The sequence below is a fragment of the Phacochoerus africanus genome, chromosome 1 (genome assembly GCF_016906955.1).
Source record: "Phacochoerus africanus isolate WHEZ1 chromosome 1, ROS_Pafr_v1, whole genome shotgun sequence".
In the NCBI taxonomy this organism is placed as follows: Eukaryota; Metazoa; Chordata; class Mammalia; order Artiodactyla; family Suidae; genus Phacochoerus; species Phacochoerus africanus.
Window position 1 is genome coordinate 97,252,291 of NC_062544.1, and position 23,231 is coordinate 97,275,521.

At 41.7% G+C, this 23,231-nt stretch overlaps 1 protein-coding gene across 3 annotated transcripts in view; it reads left to right on the forward strand.

The window, feature by feature from the left end:
• The window catches only part of TGFBR2 (transforming growth factor beta receptor 2), a 91,262-nt gene that overhangs the window by 12,430 nt on the left and 55,601 nt on the right, over positions 1–23,231 (forward strand). Inside the window, exon 1 of one of the 3 annotated variants that reach the window (XM_047769388.1) lies at positions 17,842–17,879. The exons of the other annotated variants lie outside the window; for them this stretch is intronic. The gene's annotated coding sequence lies outside the window, so the exon portion shown is untranslated. Of the gene's footprint in view, positions 1–17,841; positions 17,880–23,231 lie in introns of those variants that run through there. 3 annotated transcript variants of the gene reach the window in all.

A 23,231-nucleotide genomic window follows, 5' to 3' on the forward strand; every position in this document is an offset into this window, starting at 1 on the left:
TTGTGTACAAAGTCTGTCCCCAATCAATTCATGAATTAATGTCAGGTGTTTCAGGAATTGGTTCTACTTTTCTACTTTTCAACATTAAAACAGAACAAAACAAAACAAAAAAAGTGTTTCTTCTTCTGTCTTAAGAAATTTATTTGGCCCATGCTCAGTTGGGACTCACTCAATGTTTCTTGCATTTCTCAACATTTTCTTATGACTGCTCCAACAGCACCACTGCTGGCTTTCTCATTGATGAGCTTCTGTCTTTTACTCAACAAAAGGCAATTTTTGCACCTCACTTACTTTTGTCTTCAAGAATTATGGGTCCCTGTCAGTTACCACAGACAGTTCTCACAACTACTTTCTGATTTTTCCACATAATTTTATTATCTGACTTTTTTTCTTTTGATATCTTACTTGGCAAAAACAAAGAAGCCAAGAAAAAACAGAAAAAGCTTTCCATTACAACCTGTGTCTCAACGTTGCTTCCTGTTCCATCCATCAGATTTCAACTTTTTTATCAGAATAACATAAATATCTTAATATCTAGAGCCTCTGTCTGCTCTCTCTGTCTCTCTCTCTTTTTTTAATGGCTGCACATGTGGTCAGGGATTGAATCTGAGCTGCAGCTACAACCTACACCACAGCTGTGACAACACTGGATCCTTTAACCTACTGCACCAGGCCATGGATCAAACCCATGTCTCTGCAGTGACCCAAGCTTCTGCAGACGGGTCCTTAACCCACTGCACTACAGTGGCAACTCCTAGAGTTTCTTGATCAGACTATTTACAGCAGGAACCTAGTTACAGGAAGTACATGACCATTTGGTTTCATTTTTGCTCTTATATTATGCTACCGCAATTCAAGTCTGAACTCTTATTTTCAGTCATCTGTAAGGACCTCCTTGTTGGTTTCTGCCCATGGATATCCCTTATTCCTGTCTCTTCAATACATAATGCATCACCGTCAGCTGACTCTCCCCCTCAGATGTTATGTTGCACAGGTGGCTCCTGCTTGGAAAGCCTTCCATGGGAATGATTGCATAGCTGTGGCTTCCTCTTTGAGATCAGGGCTGCTTCCCTGGCTCCTAGGACACACCAACTTGATGACCACAAGTCTGGGTGGTGCCAGCCCCTCCTCCAGCCCCATTCTGGAGGCATGGCGGGAAGCTCTTTGTGGCTGGATGTGTGTATGTCTTAATTCCCTTATGGGAAGGAAAACCCTTTGAGAGAGAACTGGCTGTCTGCTTCCTACCTGGTATCATCATGCATTTTCACTAAAAGATTGTCACTGTTTGGAATTTATTACTTCTAAAGTCTGGGGACACTGCTTAGAAATCCAGTGTGAGGTGACAAGATTTTTTTTTTTGGCTAGACTGCCTACCTTTCCCCCAAGTGTGTCATCAACAGCTTTGTTATTTATAGCAACTGTAGTCTTGTTTGAGAGAGAACCATGGGCCTGTGGGAAATCTTGAACCATCTGATTTATGTAAGTTGCTCTTTACAGTAGAGGTTTCCTCTGAGTTCAGCCTTTAGTTTCTGTGAATTTGGGGGAGATGCAGTGTGTGGGTGTGAAGGGCTCTTATTTTTCCACCCATCACAGGCTGCCTTTGATTCATTTATCTTCTTGCCTGAATCTTTTCTAGAGAGCCCAGTGTGTTATGACTGTAGAGGCCAAAAAAGTCCTAAAGTAAATCATACCACCTGACTTAGGACGGCTCTTTTGCCAGTTCTGCACAAAGACTAATTTTTTTTTTTTTTATCTTGTCCTTTGGGGGCCGCACCCATGGCACATGGAGGTTTCCAGGCTAGGGGTCGAAGCTCCCAGCCTACACCACAGCCACAGCAACATGGGATCTGAGCCACGTCTGTGACCTACACTACAGCTCACAGCAGTGCTGGATCCTTAACCCAGTGAGTGAGGCCAGGGATTGAACCCACAACCCCATGGTTACTAGTTGGGTTCATTACCACTGAGCCACGACAGGAACTCCAAGACTGATGATTTTAATAACTCAGGTTGTTTCCTGTGTTGGGATGGTTGGAGAGGGGGCCACAATTAAATGGAGGGGTATTGGTGTAATGGACAGCACCAGAAGACATGCTTTTACCTGCCTGTGGAAAACATCCAATGTGCAAAGGGAACTCTTGGTTGCACTTTTTTAGAAAGCCCAGTTAAGATGGCACTTGCTAAGGAGACTCAGTATGAGGGCTTTCTTAGATGGGGGCTTAGCAGGGATGGGTCTCCAAGGAAGGCCTGGAAGGTCTTCAGCCCCCTCCATCACCATGGTCCCCTCAGCCAGGATCAGTGTACCATCCAGGCAGCAGCACTGATGTACTTCTTGGGCCAGCCCAGCTTCCAAACACAACTCCTGTCTCTTTTTCAACTAAGTCACCACCCATGAACCCTCCTCTATGGAAATTCTGGAGTGGCCTCAGACTTCATAAAGTGACTTAGACATGGACTAGCAATGGTCTCCCTGCTCTATCAATGAGGAGAAAGGAGGTGAACAAATAAATTTCTTACTATTCTGTGTTACTTACTAGAAATGGTTGAAATAGAGTACTTTTTAAAAAATTATAGTTGATTTACATGTGCCTATTTCTGCTGTACAGCAAAGTGACTCAATCATATAAATACATTCTTTTCTTTTTTTAAAATTCTTTTCCGTCATGGTCTATCCCAGGAGATTGGATATAGTTCCCTGTGCTCTGCAGTAGGACCTTATTTTTTATCCATTTGAAATGTGATAGTTTACATCTACTAACCCCAAACTACCAGTCCATCCCATTCCCTCCTCCTCCCGCTTGACAATCATAAGTCTATTTTCTATGTCTGTGATTCTGTTTCTGTTTTGTAGATAGTTTCATTTGTGACATATTTTAGATTCCACATGTAAGTGACATCATATGGTATTTGCCCTTATCTTTCTGACTTACTTCACTAAGTATGGTAAAGTCTAGTTGCATACATGTTGCTATGAATGGCATTATTTTGTTCTTTTTGTGGCTGAATAGTGTTCCATTGTATATACTTACCATATCTTCTTAATCTGTTCATCCGTTGATGGACATTTAGGTTGTTTCCAAGTCTTGGCTCTTGTGAAAAGTGCTGCTATGAGCATACGGGTACGTGTATCTTTTTGAATTATATTTTTTGTCCAGATATATGCCCAGGAGTAGGATTATTGAATCATATGGTAATTCTATATTAGTTTTCTGAGTCATCTCCACACTGTTTTCTATAGTGGTTGTACCAATTTACATTCCTACGAACAGTGTAGGAAGGTTCCCTTTTCTCCACACCCTCTCCAGCATTTGTTATTTGTAGACTTATTAATGATGGCCATTCTGACTGGTATGAGGTGGTACCTCATTGTAGTTTGATTTGCATTCCTCTAATAATTAGTGATGTTGAGCATCTTTTCATGTGCCTCTTGGTCATCTGTATATCTTCTTTGGAGAAATGTATTTTTAGATCTGCTGCCTATTTTTCAATTGGGTGGTTTGTTTTTTTGGTTGTTGAGTTATATGAGTTGTTTGTGTATTCTGAAGATTAATCCTTGATTGGTTTCATCGCTTGCAACTGTTTTCTCCCATTCCTTGTCTTTTCTTTTTTTTTTTTTTATGATTTCGTTTGCTCTGCAAAAGCTTGTAAGTTTGATTAGGTCTCATTTGTTTATTTTTGTTTTTATTTCTGTTGCCTTGGGAAACTGACCTAAGAAACATTTGTGTGATTTATGTCAGAGGATGTTTTGCCTATGTTCTTTTCTAGGAGATTTATGGTGTTAGAACACTTTTAATTTGAGGCACTGTTGAGCTTTCGAAACTGCTGAAAACATGAATCTTCCAAGATTTTGATGATGTTGTGGGTGAGGATGTTTGTGGCAATTACAGCATCACTTACATTTGTTCAGTGCTTTGCAAAGCAGTTTGTCAAACTCAGAGTGTTTCCTGTTACCAGTTTATTAATAAGATGCTTATCATGTCTTCAGGGCCCAGGAGGGAATCTAGTTTCTTAACAGTTCAGTGTTTACGTCTTGAGTAACTGTTGGCGCTCCAGTGAACTTGAACTCTCTCTACTCTAAGCCTACTGGCTTTGCTTCTCAAGGTACTTTTATATAAAAGCAATGGACTGCGTGATAGGCATCTGTGTGCCCCATGTTCTTTTCATCAAAGCAGTTTTATTCTTCTCTGTATATCTTTATTTATATGTTTATCTTTTAAGTTATGGGAAAAGAAGCCTCAAACAACGCCTGACCTCTGATCCAATGTACTGTTTTGTGGATGACCTATATGCTAAAATCATTTGTGTTCAGGAGAGTTTGGGGAGGAAGCTCCTGAAAAATGTTGGCAAACTCTGATTGATGCTGAGTCACTTAAATCATCTTCCCAGTTAATACCCATGGCCCTCATTGCTCCCTTAGCTGAAGTGTAGTGAAGGTATAAGAGAACCGAGGGATGATGGTGGGTAGTTGAGGATTGCGTTGGTTGAAAGCAATGTCAGGTCACTGTGGGCCTGTGTACCTTTTATCAGCAGAGAGAGATCACGGCTGCAGTGGAAAGTCCCAATTTCACTCACCATTTCTGACCACAAACCCCTTTATTGGTGCATATCTTTTGGGAATATATACAGTATCTTTCATTGCCTTTGGTTTATTTTTTTTTTCTCTAAGCAAGTATTTCTATTTATTTTTGTTTTCAATCTTCAAGATAATACTATTTTTTAAAATTTCTATTGGGTATAGTTGCGTTACAATGTTGTATTAGTTTCAGGTGCACAGTAGAGTGATTCAGTTGTACAGCTGCATATATCCATTCTTTTTCAGATTCTTTCCCCATCTAGGTTATAACATCTTTCATTGTTAAACTAGCTGTTAAATGAAAAATAAAAGCACAGCAGTCATTGTAAAAATAGTCATTTGCTTACCTGTCCAAGCAGATAAAAGGTTAGAGCCAGGGAAATAGAAAAGAGAAGTGATTTGAATAGCTTTACTGTCATTGAGACTGATGGGGAAAGAGCACCAGTGGAAAAAAAATCTAATCTGATAACTTTGAAGGAACCATATTGACCATGTCTGGTTATAATAGACTTTTAAGAATCCCTTATATTCACAGAGTGCTTTGTTATCTGTAAAACACTTTCACTTGCTCCTCACATGTAACCTTGGCAACAGGGATACATGTCAGATAAATGGGATCTAGTTATCCCATTTGACGGACGTAGAAACAGAGGCTCAGAAGGATGAAACCACCTGGGGGCATCATAAAGTGTCACACGTTTGTCTTTTCACCATTTTACCATTTTAAGTCATTGTATCCCCTCACTGCTTAATTTCTAAGTAAATATAAGATCAAAACTCCAGTCCCATCATGTTTTTATATTTTTGTAACTGAATTGTAGAGGAGAGGATGGAGGGGTTGGCATCTCCAGCCTCGTTCTTTGCCTCGAACCCAAGAAGCCACACTTAGGATGGAGAATTCCCTTCTGCCAGACATTTCTTTGCGGGTTTTGTCCACCAGTCTAACTGGAGTTCAGACTATGTCGTGAGTCATTTTTCTTTTTCTGCATCTCTTGTGGGGACCGTTTCTCTTTTTAACACCCTGCGGTCTGCCTTTCTGAGGGTTGTGTCACCATTGTCAGTAGACAGATGTTGCCATTTATAAAAGTCTGTGGCCATCACCCCAGTCCTGTCAGATTGCTCTTCCCCAGAGCTTCAAGGTGCCTGACAGGGTCAAAGATAAGGGCATCTCTGTGTAGAAAGGCCACTGCTTCACCAGACAGGTCCACAGGTCAAGAGCTGTCTGGGATTTCCTTCTGCAGACCTCCTTAAAGATGGATGTCCAAAGAAAGAGCAAGGGAAGAACAGAACTCTTTGGGCTGGCAGAACACGACATAGACATAGACATAGACATCGAATATTTAGTCAAGTTGCTTTGCTATTAAAGAAGTTACACCTTGAGCAGTAGCCAAGACCAAGCATGTGAGTGTGATGTTTTCAAAGATTTGGTAAAGAATGACCCCAAAGAGCAGAAACTGCATTGTGGCCACCAGCACACAAAGTGAGTCTCTATTCCTGCTTCCTGCAGCTTGGTCTATATAAACATTACTTTACACAACATGAAAAGAGAAGTTGAGTTGTGCTTTGGTTTTGTTTAATTTGGTTAAGGAAGTGTATTAAGGCAGCCTCCCATCTGTCACATGGAACACTTTCTCTCTGCCACCAGATCCATCAGGATGACTTTTCTTGCAATCAAGACCGTGGATCATTCTGATCCTTCCTCCTTAATGAACCTTTCCTAGAACAATTGTTCTTTTAAGTAATTACTGCATTCATGAGTGTCTATTATAATTGGAGAGATTATCTTCAAACTATAATACATTTATCCTGTGATAAATTTCAGCATTACCTTTTAATGCATTTTCTTTTTTCAAAGAGATTTTATACTAAATCCTCTGGAATAATACCTTGTATGTAATCCTTTAAAAAAATGTCATTTTTACATACTGATTCCTGGTAAGGCAAATGTAATTTTACTAAGGAAAATACTCACATTTTGAACATTTCATAAATGGTCCCTTTTCAGATGTGGCGTATAGATGGTGCTCAGTGTATGTTTGTTTAATGAAGTAAAAAGAAAAAATATATCACAGAGACTAGAAAGAGAAATGACACTGCAGGAACATATTGACTTCAGACTTAACTTTTTTTTGCATGTTTTATCTGCTTAACTAAAGGAAAAGCTTATCTATAACTGTTAACTCTGATCTAAGGGATTGTGTATCTTATTAACTTCTTTGCTGGTTTATCTGAAGGGAGATACACTTTCTCACGTTCGTCTCCTTGAACTCACTATTCATTTTGCCTCCTAGGGTCAAAACCCTTGAGAAATTCAGCTTTCTCAGGAAGCCTGCTCCTCAGATCTTTCAAACAGAACTTCCTCTAAACTTATTGTCCCTGTGGTGATTGGCAGAGGATTTCCACCCTTTAAATGATAGGAACTTGTAAAATCTGTACTTAAAAATTAATCTAAAAATGATCTTCCTGGAAGAATTTGTACAATAGCAAGTAAATGCCTTGGGGTCATTGTGTTTATGATCCTTGCCTCATCCCAAAACAATTTCTTATGAGTCACATAGGAAGATTACCTGGGTTGGACTTGACCCTACCTGTGTATGTTTATAATAAGGTTCAGTTATAACTCAGCCTGTGATTTTCCCAAGAGCAGGCCAATAGGTTAGTAGGCCTGTCCACTGCTGTCTGGTACCACCATGCCTCAGTCTCTAACCCCTAAGTTTGCCCCTCCATATAGAATAAATCTTTCCTGAATGTTTTTTTTTTAATTCTGGCTACCAGTTAGAATCATCTAGAGAGTCTGTCTGTCTGTCTTTCTTCCTTCCTTCCTTGCTGCACCCTTGGCATGCAGAAGTCCCTGTGCCAGGAATCAAACCCATGCCACAGCAGCAACCCAAGCCACCTAAATGACAGTGGTAGATACTTAACCCACTGAGCCTCCAGGGAACTCCTGGAGAGCTGTTAAAACAATCCCAGTGCCTGAGCCAAACCCCTAAAAGTCCTGATTCCTTTGCCCTGGGGTAGGGCCCTGACATCAATGCTGTTTGAGAAGATCCCCAGATGATTCTCATGCGGGACCCAGGAGGAGAAACACATAGCCTAATCCCGATAGGTTACAAATGGAGAATTTGACTGAGGGACTGACTGGATGCCCCCAGCAAAGAAGTGCCAGTTTTCAGGTTCAGAACCTCACATCTTCTGACTATAAATCGATATAACGGATAAGAGTGAGGTTTAGTTACAGAACTGTAGGGGAATCAAAATCTCTTTGCCTCTGGAAACTCACCTGCAAATTGGGGTCAATACAGGCCAATCTAAAAAGCTTCCTCGTGATAAACATGGTTAAAAGTCAAGGCCAAAGAAGGCAGAGTGCTGTGGGTCAGATTGGACGTTGGTAACTTTCCAATGGAGGCAACAGTTGACCTGAGTCTGAAAGTCTGGCTACTACCTCATGGCACTGCTGTGCACTCATTAACCAGGGTCAGGCTTCTGCACTTGCTTCAAGGTGTTTGGGGGAGCTGGGAGGATGCCTGCCTTCGATGTATGCCCACTGACCACACAGAGGCCATTCTCTAGCCCCCTGACCACAGCTAAAATGCACATCAGCCTGCTGGCTGCATTGGGTCTCTACTCATGGCAAGAACACCAGGCATCCTTGCAGAAGCTATTCTTGAGTCCTTCTCCTGGTCACAGTCCCCTTCACAGCTGCTGGGAGGCACCGAACTCTGTCTGGGGCCTGGTGGTGATCCCTTGACCTTGCACTGGGAAGTCCTGGGGGAAGGTAGGAACACTGGGGACCAGGAAGGCAGAAGTAATTAACATGTCAAAGGGTTTCTGATAAGGGGTTGTTAGGTGGAAGAAAGGTAAACAGATTCTGAGGGCCTTCCTTGCTGTGCCTGGCCGTGTGGTTTAGGCTTGATTCTCAAGTTACTGGCAAATCCTAGGTAGGGGCTTGACATCCTAAAACCTTTGCGAGGCCAGGGGTGTATGCTCTTCAGGCAGTGAATCCCTTTCTTCTTTTCCCATCATATTTCTGCAGTTAGCAGAAGCCAGGGGAGCCCGTCAAAATGTGCATCTAGCTGGCTCCTGGACCCTTACTTCTGATCTCAGTGGGGCTAAGGTTCTACCATCAGCACTTTGTGATTTTTTTCTTAAATATATTTTAAAAATTTTAAGTATAGTTGATTTACAATGTTGTATTAGTTTCTGCTGTACAGCAAGGTGACTCAGTTATACATATAAATGTATTCTTTTTCATATTCTTTTCCATTATAGTTGATCACAGGATATTCAATATAGTTCCCTGTGCTACACAGTAGGACCTTGTCAGTTATCCATCCTATATGTAATAGTTTGCATTTGCTAAACCCAAACTCCCACTCCTCCCTCCCCTAAACACTTCATGTTTTTTTAAAACAGTAATTCCTTCATTGCACCTCAAAAGATATAAAAGGAAGCTCTTAAGAGTCCTAAAACCTTAGATATTCCCACCTACCCTTAGTTTTTGTCTAGACCTCACTCCATGCAGGTCTCACTCATAGATATTTTCCTGACAGATGCACCCTACAAGTAACTCAAATATGTGCTTCATACTTTTAGAAATCTAAAGAATTTAAAGTTTCAATTGAATAGAGGCTCAGTGGAATATCCTTATTATATCTAATGCCATTTTAATGGGCTTGAGATTCAGGAGGTTGGGCTGGACAACATATTCGTATATGCAAGGAATTCCTCTGCAATGAATTCACTAGGGTCGGATGCCAATAGCCCAGATCTAAGGATGCCAATAGCCCGGATGTAAGGATGCCAACAGCCCAGAAACATGGTGTTTAGGGAGCTTTTAATTTCATAATTCTTGTGATGATGTGGGGACAAATAGCGTAGCCATCTTAGCCAGCAGCACAGTTCAGTAGAACTTTCTGTAGTGCTGACCATCTCTTGTATTTCTGGTGACCGAGATGGTAACCACTAGTCACATATGGCTTGAAATGTGGCAGATGCAGCTAAGGAATTGAATTATAAATATTATTTTACTTCAATTAACTTAAATGTAAATGGCCATGTGTGGTTACTGGCTACCATGATGGACAGAAGAGTTATATCCTCAAAGTCCTCATTCTCTTCAAGTCTTCCAATGAGGACAATCAGGTCATTTCTTAGCCCCATAATCACAGTGGGACAGATTGAATTATTCGCATTTTCCATTCCTGGACTTTGGCTGTGTCTGTCCTGGATACATGATACCCTAATGTTTATGGAAATACTCTTCCCCCCACCATTTTTTGGTGCTGACTAGGCATATGGAGTCCCCTGGGCCAGGGATCAGATCTGAGCCACCCTTGCGACCTACACTGCAGCTGCAGCAACACTGAACCCTTTAACCCACTGTGCTGGGCCAGGATTGAACCTGCTGCAGGTGCTGCAGAGACTCCGCCAATCCCATTGCATCATAGCGGGAACTCCTATGGAACTACTCTTTAGTAATACACTCTAATTATAATGTAGGAGGATCCAGCCAGCCCTCTTTTATCATCTGTGTTTTTAGTTTTCATCTTAAAAGGACTATATAAATAGTATTGTCTTGCAGGAGAAAAACCTGTCGATGTAGGGGCTATAAACCATTCAAGGTCCTCCTGTAAAACCGAGTGAAGAGAAGTTAAAGAGGTGGGTAGAAGTCTCAGGGAAAAAACTTGCCCTGGAGGAATGCTTTTAATTGGGTTCAGCTTTCATCAAAGGAGTCCAGGGGAAGTGGCTTCCCTGGGGGCACTGGGATTTTCCCCTGTGAATAAATTCTACCCCCATTGGTCACCTCTCTGCTATGTTCTTCTGGAAACTCACCCTTATTTGGCATGCTTGGACTTAACACCTTTCACAGAATCTTGCAAAAAAAAAAAAAAAAAGCCAATATTTTTCCTGAAATGTTCATTTCCTTGCCCTAGGCTTATGTGGGCTTTGACTGGACACTTGATCTGCGTTCCTCACTCTGCATTTTGTTTCAGCCATTGAAATGGGCTTTAATAAGAACCACTTGATACCTCAGGAGTCAGATGGGCCTTGCTTTTTGCACAGCATGTTGTTTTAGGCAGAAGGATTTGCATTTTGAGAGGTGGCACCAGCTGACTTGAGCCCTCAGGTTCCAGCTTGTTGCAAGCCTAGTTTTGTCCACTTTTTGCACTTCTGGAATCTTTTGTGGCTGCCATTCATGGCTCGTGGGTTTACTTTACAACTCTGGCCCTTGCCTCTAATTGTCTTCTGTCCCTTCCTCAGCCATAAGACTATAGTCGGCCAGTCATTTAATACGAAACACATTGCTTCCAAAGTCGGGGTGGGGCTTCATGTCCAAGGACATCCTAGCCAGTCGGCATGTCTGTCCTTGTAGGACATCTTTCCTGGCTCTGCCCTGCTTCTCCTCCCACATCCCTTGGAGCCTTTGATTTCCGAGCTCCGTCGGAGCTAAGGAACCCAGGTCTTTTTGGATTTCTTCAGATCCGTGTTGTCCACTAGAACTTGCCACTGTGATGAAAAATGTTCTAAATCTGTCCTGACCACATGCGACTATTAAACCCTGGAAAACGGCTAGTGCTGCTTGAAACTGGAGGTGTGATTTTATTTATTTAACTTTGGTTAATTTAAATCAAAAGATAGAGCAGCCCACTGGATTTCAGTACCGAGCAAGAGACATGCTTCCAGGACATTGTGGTTGTCATTTTTCTGTATGAAAATGACTGCTGGGTAGTTCCTTGGTGGTCTAGCGAATTAAGAACCTGGTATTGTTACTGTTGTGGCACAGGTTTGATCCCTGGCCTGGGAACTTCTGCATGCTGCAGGCGTGGCAAAATAAATAAAATAGTAAAGTGAGAGAAAATAAAGATAAAGTAAAATAAAATAAAATGAATGCTGGCATCTATCTTGGCTTGACTGTAGCCTGTTAACAATCTCATGCAAATGCTTTTCACTTCTCACCAAGGGCGGGCTGTTAGGGGCCAGAGGGCAGAGGGCAGTTATCTTCTCACTCATTGGAAGATAGGATCAGGCAGATCTCAGCGACTGACCTCCCCAGAGCCCTTCATGCTGTTTCCTCCAAGTTAACAGTAAGGTCATGACAACCACGAGTGATGCACAGGAAGGACAGAGGTCTGTCTCTCTTCTCATCAACTGTACTGTGAGAAAACAAGTAAAACTGCCCAGTTGAAGGGCAGATTCTCAGATTTCGTTTCCAATTTCCTACCCTTTGTGGTCCTTTCTTGAAGCCTTCACAATGCTTGAAACCTGTTCCTTTTTTGTTTCACTTCCTCTGCTTGAACAACATGAAGGGGGAGGTTTCAAAGTCTGTGGTGTTATCTTAAAAGCTCAAGTGAACCTGAACATGCTTTTTCATTCTCTTATGCCGATGAGTTAAGGGTAGTTACTTAACTGCCAAACTAAGTTTGTTTAGAAGTGTCCCTAAGTTTCTCTAGAAGTGGATTAACATAATGCAGAGACTACACTAGGGGTGCATTCTGCTTTCAATTCCTTAAAATTGACTATATTTCTTTTCCTTAATTTGCATTTGGGGGGCAATCAGTCTTAAATAGAGGCATTGGGGTAGGAGCTTGATTTTGAATTTTGGTTTTTAATTCAGCCAATATTTATTGAGTCCCTAAGTTGTGGCTATCCCTGGGCTGAGGCTGTCTTGTCCTGAACAAGACAGAACACTCCTGCCCTCATGAAGCTTCCAAATTCTGAAAGTTACTCAAATACTTCCCTCTTCTATAAAATGGGAACAATCCTAATCTTTTGTAACCATTTGTCTCACATAATCAAGGTGCTGAGCAAACAAAATGTTACTTTTGTATAACCATACCTGTCATTATTACTTCTCTTTCAAGCTGAGCCCAGAGAATAGATTTGGAGTAAACGTAGATGTCTCTAATGCTGAAGTTTGTTGTTTGAAACTGTTACAGTAAAAGTCTCTGCTCTAAATGAGAATTTTCTCCACATCCCCCATAAAGTTAGAGGAAATGTCTTGCCAGGGGTGAATGGAAAGTGATCTTCTGTCACCTGACAGATTTTTCCTTCCTTCCAGCCTCGTGATATACAAATGACACTGGGTAGCTTTGTTCTCGCAAGACTGGTCAGCTGCAGTGATCAGGTTCAAGTCTGTGTGTATGAAGGGGGGATGCGGTTCTTCATCAGCATGCTGAGAAGTGGCACAGAGTGAATTTCTGAATTGGCAGAGAAAACAAAGCACAATGATAGTCCTGAAACCATTTTTCTTAAAAACTGAAATGTCACAGCTCATGCTATTCAACTAGAGCTGCTAGGTCAATGCCGGGATATGTTTAATTCATTCATTGAGGCAGGGGGGTGGAATTGTGAATATTTTCCACAGTCACAGGGACATTGAAGATCATCCTGTCCAGCCCAGTATTTACTGGCTAGAGGAGGGGCTGAGTAATTGCCCAGGAGCCTGGAGCCCACTCCCCGTCTTTGCAGAGCTTCCTCCACTCCCAGCATGGTGAATTCTCCAGGAGAACTCAGATAGCAATGGTCCATCAGTTATTTTTACATGAGCAAATGGCCTCAAGGAGAAGAGATTAAGGAATATTCCTTTCCATGTATCTGAATGGCATGGAAACCTTCTAAACTAGACACTTAAAAACCTAGTAAAATCATTGCTGGTGTTTTTCTCCAGTTTTCTCATCAGCTATGAATCAAAGTGTCCTGGTTATGTTTCCCTGAGAAAGCAAGCCAAACATAACTTTATTTCACCATGTCAGAATTCCAGAATCTTAAGGCACCTCCTTGCCTCCTGGTGTCTGAGTGTCGAAACTCACTAATTTTATCAGCATGTTGCCAAGTTACACACCAGGTGCCTCAAAGCCAAAGCAGACCCGCTCTCGCCTGTTGAATGTTATGCAAGACTCAGCAGAGGAATTGAGAACTGAACTTGATCCTTGGGTTACCGCCTATTTGCCAGACCTAAGCTCGTTATGAACAATATTTTAAAACCAGATTATTTGGTTCTAGAAGGATTATTTAAAGATCCTAAGCACCCCTGGGAACTTTATTGTAACAATGACCAATTCCACTCTATCTCTTTGAAAGTTCTGGAGCATTGTGGTAACAAGAGTTACTATATTTCAGTTTGTCTATTCACTCCGGTGTCCTAAAAGTTCTCTTGGAAGTCATCAAACTGCTGCATTCTATTGATCAGTAGAAATAGATCTACCAAACTCTTAATTATCTTGTCTTTGTTATGCCTTGGCTGTAATTTTGTGAGAGACCACTGCCTGCCCTGTTCCTTTTCTCACCAGGGAGTGCTTGTGTGGCACTTTTTACATCTAGTTTTTACATGTACTTCAAGCCTGTTTTCTCTTCATCTTGGCCCTAGAAGGTTCCATGTCATAGATCAAGAAACAGAGGTTCCGAGAAGTGAAGTGGTTGTCCCCCAAACCTGAACTCACACTCAACTCTTTGACTTGAAAACTCTTGGACTTGACTGAGGTGCCCTTATTATATATGAATCCTAAAATAAAACAAGTGAAGTAATTATAGAGAACCAAAGCTCTTTTCTATGAAACTTATTATTTCCCCATCCCTACCAGGTCCCCTTAACTCTAGCTGGTCACACATATCTGGAATGAATACCGCTCTGCTCTTAAACCTCCACGGTGGGAATCTGTATTTTATTGTTCACATCAGGAAGGATGAGGGCTTACATTTGACCTGTGGCTGTGGCTCTCATTAGCCATCTCTCATTGACATTATCTCACTTCTTTGGCTCTTAATCCTCACATCTGTAAAATGGTAATGACAAAATTACATGGTGGTCATGATAAATAAATGAAATAATCATTATAGCACTTAGCATGGGACCAAATAATAAATGGTGATATTGGAAATAAAAATTGCTATTATCCCATGAAGATCTGATTTCTAAAGTAGAGAGTTTTCCTTTCCCTTGAACTGAAAGGGGTATCCACACTAGAGAATCAAATGCATATTGGAAGATATCCATGTTAGAGTTAATCATGAATTTTTACATTCCAACGAAACCTCTAATAATGGAAGAGAGAATTGGATGGACATGTTAAATATTCATTGATGGTAAACACCCAGATGTCCACAGGGGCCAGGCGGGGGCGGGAGAAGTGCAGGATGAGGCAGACATAAGGGTACTTGCCCTACCTCAAGGGACCACCGCCCTCCACCTCCTGCTGTAAGAGTTATCATGGGATAATGTTGCCCACTGTTGCTTTTATTTCCTTAAGTGGAATTGGAAATCTATATTTTCACGTAAAAATCTCCTAATTTTAAAACTTGGTTCCCACTTGAAGAAGAAAAGAGTTTAAGCCACACATAATGCATCTGTGGGCCGTACGCGCTCACCACCCCGACAACCTGGTCCAGCCCCAGGTTACTTGGTTGGCAGGAACCAAGTGTCTTGGACTCACCATTTAAAGGAATATCTCCCCTGAGTGCAGTGGTATTTCTAGTTCTTTTCCAGATCACAAATATGGGAATCATCTGCTTTGACTGATATTTTCACATACTTCATAAAACTGTCATTGGAAACCCTTTCTGGCACCGGCCATGCACCAGGACCCCACAGCCCATTTTGGAAGAGAGGTGGGGAAAAGCCTCCCCAGCAATTTATAAATGAAAAACCAGATCTCACAGCAAGTTGATATTCAGACCAAATTCCCTGCTCAGTCCAAGCAAAGGGCTCATCCTAGGTGCTGATTTTATTTTATTTTTTTGATTCTCTAATAGTTGCTACCTTTTAAAAAATCCCTTCTTACCAGGTCTTGTGTTATTTCTTGCATTTTCATTTGGTGGCCTCAGCACTTTTAAAGTATTGTTTGAATCCTAAATGAATAACATTTTCATGTAGACCATTTCCAAAGTCGTTTTGATAAAAATCATTCTTGTGCATGTTTTTCTTTTTTCTCTAAAACATTGTAAACATCTTGAAAAAAGAATCATGCCCCTTCCTGTCCAACCTTTCCATAAAGAGTTAATTTTAAGGCTCTTCCCCAGCAGATAAATAATGAATGTTTGTTTATGTTGGCTAATTTTTCTGGTAACAAATGATTTTAGCTGAATTGGGATGTGCTACTGCTCCATGAATTGTGTGTCATTTATCTTGCCTCTATCAGACTATTTACCAGTGCTGTTTTGACTGTCTCTATGAGAGTTTATCACGTCTTTTAGCCCCCCTTTGGCTATGCCCAAGGCACGTGAAAGTTCCCAGGCCAGGAATCAAACCCAAGCCACAGCAGTGACAATTCCAGATCCTTAACCACTGGGCCACCAGGGAACTCTCAGTCATCTTTTAGTTTCACTCATCTCTGGGTTATTTTCTTTATTGCTATAGTCCATCAGCCAAGTCATATCAACTGAGGGAGAATTATTTTCTGTTATTATTACTTTATGTAAAGGGCCAACTTTAAAGCCCTTCCTAGCAGGATAGCTATGATTTTGACAGTCTATGAAATAGAGCCACAATCTTCTCTTCACTTGATAGACTCTCCCAAGTGCATTGACGTGGCTTCATTTTTTTCAACTTGTTTCCTCTCTTCTTCAGTTCCAGCCCTGCATGCTCTTCGTTTCTGGCTCATTTCTAAGACTCTGTAGTTCAGATTTGCCAGATAAATGCACTGTTAAAATCAGCTTTCTCAGTGATAAACTAAAATTAGCAAGTGTGGATGGTAGTATGTGTTGCAGACTGCTCACCTCTGCCCAGCTCTCAGAAGGATGTTTTATCCATGAGATCCCTGTTAAAGGTAGAGGAAGGGGGTTGAAAGAGCTAAAAGTTTTTCAGCTCTTGGAATAAAGCAGAAGTTCTAGTGTTCTGACAAACTGCCTCTGGCAACAATGTAGATATTTCCATCTGCAAGAGTCATTTTAAATGTTTGGGTTTTGTCACCTGATATGTGGCCTGATTCTGGGACATATATCAAAAAAAAAAAAAAAAAAAAAAAGAGCGCATTCAGCAAGTGTTGAGAACTTAAAACTGCACTTCATTTCTTAGGGATCCAAGAAATTCAGGGCTAAGCAAGAAAACAGAGTGTGCATATTTGGGAGTTATTTGGGGTTATTGGGGCTGAGGAGTCTTCAATAGGGAAGATGCAGTTTAAAACTCCAGCTCAGTTATTTTATGTTTGTCACTGGAAAAAGCCAATTACTTTTCCATTCAACTGCAGCTTGTTTATTATACTATATATAACTCCTTTAAAATGCCCTTGTAAATCAAAATTTAAAAATCCTAGTTTAAAGGAACAGTCAGCTTTTCAATTTAAAGTACTCTATTGAATTAATCCCTTTGAAACATCCCTTAATTCCCTAATTTACTTGTTTGGTGACTACAAATTTATGTTTATATGGTTTTCTTAAAACCATCCATAGTGAACTATTAAACCCATGAGCCGAAAAGGCCAAAAGAAAAAGAAAACCTCAAAGCTGAGTTCCCTCAATTGAACAAGTCAAAGAGGATGACGAATCTCTTTCTCTCTCTCTCTCTCTCACACACACACACACACACACACACACACACACACACTCCTTTTCACTTCATTCAGTTACCTACATAGCAGTGGATTTAAGCTGGAGTTTTAAGAGGGTCTACATCTGTCAAGATTTAGCGGCTTATTTCCCCAGCCCTTGACTTTTAAGTTTTTAAATCAGGCACTGAGTGTCTTTAGTTCATTTTCAGAATATAACATTCCTAGTATGAGATTAGGTGGACAGTGTTAGATTCTCTTCTTGCCTGTTGAGCTTCTGCTGGGACATTTTTTATGGCTCCTTAACTCCTCCTTGCCTGTTGTAAATCTAGTTTTGACCAAGCCATGCTTCAGACCGTACACACCTCAAACATCCTTGTACCTCTCCACCTTTCCATCTGTAAAATGGAGGATGAATGTTTTTGTTGAATAATTCTGTCTTCAGAGATCTGACCCTTAAACTCTTTGGATCTCCCTTAATGCTCAGCCTCTCCTGGTCTGAGTTGCAACCCTAAGTGCCTTTCTGTCCTTCTGTGGCTCTCAAAACCACGCTTCCTTCAAGGACAAACTGCTCTGTGAACCTGCGTATTCTCTCTCTCTCTCTTTTTTTTTTTTTTTTTCATTTTATGGCCGCGCCTATGGCAGATGGAAGTTCCTGGGCCAGGGGATTGAATCTGAGCTGCAGCTACAACCAACACTGCAGCTGCAGAAACATTGGATCCTTTAACCCACTGCACCAGGCTGGGAATCCCACTTGTGTCTCTGCAGTGACCTGAGCTGCTACAGTTGGATTCCTAACCCACTGTGCCATGGTGGAAACTCCAAACGTGAGTATTCTTATATTGGCTCTCAGTCTTTTTTCTGACCCTCAGGCATATATGAAAGCAATTATGTTGCATTCGATAATCTTATTTCTCAGTCTAGATGTAAGCCACAGGACTGTGGGGACACACCTAATGTTTGCTTAACTCTCTTACTGTGTGGAGAGTATTACAGAGACTTGATAAATACCTGGCTGTTGACCATGTGAACCGTTTCAACATGGAAAAATACATATCTTTTCTTTTTAAAAAATTTTTATTGACGTATAGTTCATTTATAATGTTGTGTTAGTTTCATGTGTACAGCAAAGTGATTCAGTTATACATATATATATATTCTTTTTTTTACATTCTCGTCCATTAAAGGTTATTACAAGATATTGAGTATAGTTCCCTATGCTATACAGTTGATCCTTGTTGGTTATCTACTTTATATACAGTAGTGTGTATATATTAATCCCAACCTCCTAATTTATCCCTCCCCCACTTTCCCCTTTAGTAACCATAAGTCTGTTTTTTATGTTTGTGGTCTATTTCTGTTTTGTAAATCAGTTCATTTATATCTTTTTTTTTTTTTTTTAGATTCCACATATATGTGACATCATGTGGTATTTGTCTTTGTCTGGTTCATTTCACTTATATGATCATCTCTAGGTCCATCCTGCATCTTTTCTTACTAGGTTTTTGACTACTCAGAATGATTTCCCTGCCATTTCAAAGAGATTTGAGAGTATCAATTAGGTCATGCTTGGAAGGTTTTTAAAGATTATTATTATTACAAAAACATTTTCATGAAAGAAAGTGATGCCTTCAGGCCTATGTTTCTGCTTCTTTCCTGTGCACACTCTGGCCTCCCAGTTACCTTTTTTTTTTGTCTTTTTGCTATTTCTTTGGGCCGCTCCCGTGGCATATGGAGGTTCCCAGGCTAGGGGTCCAATTGGAGCTGTAGCCCCCAGCCTAAGCCAGAGCCACAGCAACACAGGATCCAAGCCGCGTCTGCAGCCTACACCACAGCTCACTGCAACGCCGGATCATTAACCCACTGAGCAAGGGCAGGGACTGAACCCACAACCTCATGGTTCCTAGTCAGATTCGTTAACCACTGCGCCACGACGGGAACTCTCCCAGTTACCTTAATGGTGGTTTCTCCAGTACTGGTCCTGGTGCCCAGAGATTTCAGGGAACTGTCGTTGGAGGAAAGCCCTTCCTCTCTTGCTTTCAATTCATCTGTAATTACTGAAGGATGAGGGTTAAAATACAATTTTTAAAGTAATAAAGAAAGTATTACATTGAGTTAGAAGTTCCAAGTATGCAATAGATGTTCGGAGAAGGTAACTCTTCCTAAACCATCTTTGCCTTAATCATGTGATATTTATTGTTGATTTGTTTGTTTATAGTAATTGGCCAAAGTGTTTGCCTCCCTTGGGAATCTTTCTTTCATGAAGAGTTGTGAAGAGCCCTATGGGGTTATTTGATCTGCTGCTTTGTCCTGGACGGTAGGGTCAGTGTGACAGGCCAGCAGACCCTTCCCATCTGGTCTCAGGGGTGGTGGGTGTCTGTGGACAGCATCACAGACCATGGCAGCTGGCTGCCAGGCAGTGCCTCTGTGTTTGACTCTGCAGTGCCAGCTGCAATTAAAAATCTTCTTGCAGAGAACGAGTCTTTCAATTATGGGCCCATATGGTGAGCAGCGCCTCTGGGTCCACGATCCTTTAAGAGGCCAGGCTTAAGAGCAGATGGAAAGAACTGTAAGATGAAACCAGGCCTGGAAAAAAAGATGAGGAGGAATAGGTGCTTGATTTTGCTAGTACTAGAACAAGTGGAAAAGGGAAATAACTGGCAGCCATAAACTGGGTTCTCCATAGACTTCCTGTTCAAAGTGTAAATGGGCAGCATTAGCATCGTATAAGAACAGTCACTGTCTTCCCTGGGCAGGTCGCTCTTAGTGCCTGGCCAGGCTCCTGTGCCCTTTCATCAAATCTGGGTGTTGCCGTGAAGGTACTTTTTAGATGATTGACAGCTTCAGCCATTTGGCTTTCGGAAAAGTAGATTACCCTTAATAATGGGAATGGGCTTCAGCAAGCAAGAACTGAGGTTTCCTGGAGAAGGAACTCAGCCTGAAAACTGCAGCATCGGTTCCTGCCCGAATATCCACCTGCTGGCCTGCCCTAGAAATTCCAGAGTTATCAGTCCCACAGATGCCTGAGCCAGAACACTCAATACACATAGCCCTGGGGGTTAAACATATTCCCAAGGGCCTCCTGTGCTTGCTAATATCAGAGGAGTACTGCTCTGAGTCAGTGATTTCTGTTCACCACTTGCCATGGATTATTCTTTGAGATGCTGCACTTGGTTATATCAATTTTAATGATCCTGCTGTGAAAGACATAGCACTAAGCAAGACACCCACAAGTGTTAGTGGGATAAATTAATTCCAAAACATGCCACAAAAGGCCAGTAAATGGATTCCTGAATTCAAAGATACGTAAATGCATTTCTGCAACTTTGAGATTTGACCTAAGAGTTCAGCTGGCAGTCAACACCACTCCAAAGTTATGGACTAATAAGTTGTATGCACAATCCTTAATATTTGTCTGGAATAATATAGCTATTTCTCAGGCTGCTCATCTTTGACCTTTCAAGATGGCAGTACTGTTCCAGAAATATACATAGCTCGGCATTTACTTAGTTCATTTTCTCAAGACCTGGAACCTCTGTCTCTAGGCAGTGAGTTTGGAGAAAGTGTGCCCTAAAATGAGGAAGGCAGTGTGATCTAGACTGAAGGTCTTGCTCTTACTCATGGGTCTGTTTGAAGAGAAATGAGATGTAATGTGCCATGTGATGCCATCATGTGCGGAAGGCTGTCCTCCTTCACTTCCTTTCCTGGGTGGCTTTCGAGGTGAGAAGTTTTCTCATTCTGAGAACATTATAAATAGCTTATTTGCCTTGTATGGGTAGAAAATTCCCTGAAGGTGGTCAGCTGTTCACAGAGGGTCCCTAGGCAGGAAAATACACTTTAATATGACTGCAAAGAGGTATTTTCTAATCTGCCTTGAAAGGAATTTTGACGTTGGTTAGGGCTCGCTATAGGGTTAATTATGTGGCTTTGGTTGTGCTGTTGTTTAGAGGACTGTCTTTGTCTCTGGCTATTCACGGGCACACATCAACTCTTACATTCCTTTGGCTTCACAAGCATTATGTAATAAACATAAGATGTTGGCTGAGGTCAGGAGAGAAACTCATTTTCCTATGTTCTGGAATGCACAGAGGCAGTTGTACATGGAATGAACAACCACCCCCAACCCCAGCCCCACTGGCCCTGCACCCCACTCTGATCTGCATGCTCATGGAATGTGGAAGTTCCTGAGCCAGGGACTGAACCCGTGCCATGGCAGTGACAGTGCTGGATCCTTAACTACTAGGCCACTAGGGAACTCCAGATTGGTTGGCCTTGAACTGTGTAGCATGTCCACTTCAATCCGGGGTGGGCCTAGGATGCTTCACCTGGGGCTGTAGGCCTTCAGGCAATCTGAGAACCAGCCCTCTGACACAATGAGCAAAAGTTTGTATGCATTGCTCTGTGCCCTCTCACCCTAGCAGGAGATCATAAAGGTTTTATCAAAATCAGTTGACCATCCCCACCCCCAAAGGTGAAGAGAACTGTGCCCTTAGACCTAGCTCTCTGTCCCACCAACGCACCTGAGTGCAAAACACAGCACTGGCTTAAAATCATCATGGTGGGGAGACTCCTGAGGTTGGCTGGCTGGTGGGGGTGGGAACATGGCGATGAACACATGCTATGTCAAGACTATTGACCTTTTCCATTTAAAAAAAAAAAAGGCTAATCAAGGTTAAAAACTCCGCTCACCTTAGCAGTGCTAGCTTTTACTGGAACAAAGGGAAAAATGAAGCCTCCTCACTGGCTGAGTACTTAGAAGGCTTTCAGTGATAACTCAGGCACCTTGACTAGCACACAGTAGGTGCTTAATATATACATGTTCCCTGGTACGCCTTTCTCTCCTTCTACATGCCTGTGTCTCCAAGTGTGGAGTAAAGTTGTCCTTTTGCCTTTTCCCCAGAATTTAGTGGTGAAATTTCTATTTTTGCCTCCCTGTTGGGCAGCCTGGCTGCGCATCTGCCAGCCTCCAGAGGGTGGGGTGGGGAGGTATGGTCTCCCCTGAGTCCTGCAGCCTACTAGCCCCCTTTTCTCTCTTCCTTCCTTCCTACCTTCTCTCTTTCTGTCTCTTTCTTTCTCTCCTCCTCCCTTTACTCCCCCCTCCCTTTTTTTTGGTCTCTCCCCCATGGATTGTGTTTTGCAGGCATGAGCTCTAAAACACTTAGGCTTGTCAGCACATCTGTGGCAGCCGCTGCAGCTTCTAGAACAGTGCTGTCTTTTTTGTTTTTCCCCCTCCCTTCACTTCTTTCTCTGCCACTTTTGTCACACACACTTCTTCACTTTTGATAGAAAAGAATTTGCCAGCCCAGGGAAGGACTCCTTTCCATCAGCAGGTGTCAAAGTGCTAGCTAGTCACATGGCTTTAGGTGCATGTTTTTCACAAGGAAACATTTTCCAGCTTCAATGAGGGGCTCCCCGGCCACTGTCATATGTTGTATATATATGTTTGTGTGTTGGGCTGGAGAGGGTATGTTTTGGCTGATTTGCTTTGTGCCAGTTATATTGTTTCCAGCTAATTCCAGGTCAGGATCTCAACCTTGGTGGCACAGGAGAATTATCTGGCTAGCTTCTAAAAATCCTGGTGCCCAGGCCACCCTCCAGAATAATTAAGTCAGCATGTCTTGGTGTGGGGCTGCTTCATAATTTTTTTAAAGCTCCTGAGGTGATGGATTCCAACATGCCCCCCAAGTTGATAACCACTAATAGAGGCTAAAATCCTAAAATGCTGGAGGGCTGAATTCCAAGTCATGGAGGCTTGGTTGATATATATTTTTTTTAATTGTTTATTTTTTTTGGCCTTGCCTGTGGCATGTGGAAGTTCCCAGGCCAGGGATCAATCCCCTGCCACAGCAATGACAATGCCAGGTCCTTCACTGCTAGGCCACCAGAGAACTCCTGATTTTATATTTTAAAACAACAAAGCTATGGAAGGGAATATGAAAAAGAATGTGTGTATATGTGTGTGTGTGTGTGTGTGTGTCTGTATGTATATATATGTTTAACTGAATCACTTTGCTGTACGTCTGAAACTAACACAACATTATAAATCGACTACACATCAATAAAGTAAACTTAAAAAATTTAAAAGCAACAAAGCTTTATTTTGTTAATTTTATTTTTATTAAAGTATAGTTGATTTACAATGTTGTGCCAATTTCTGGTACAGCAAAGTGATGCAGCCA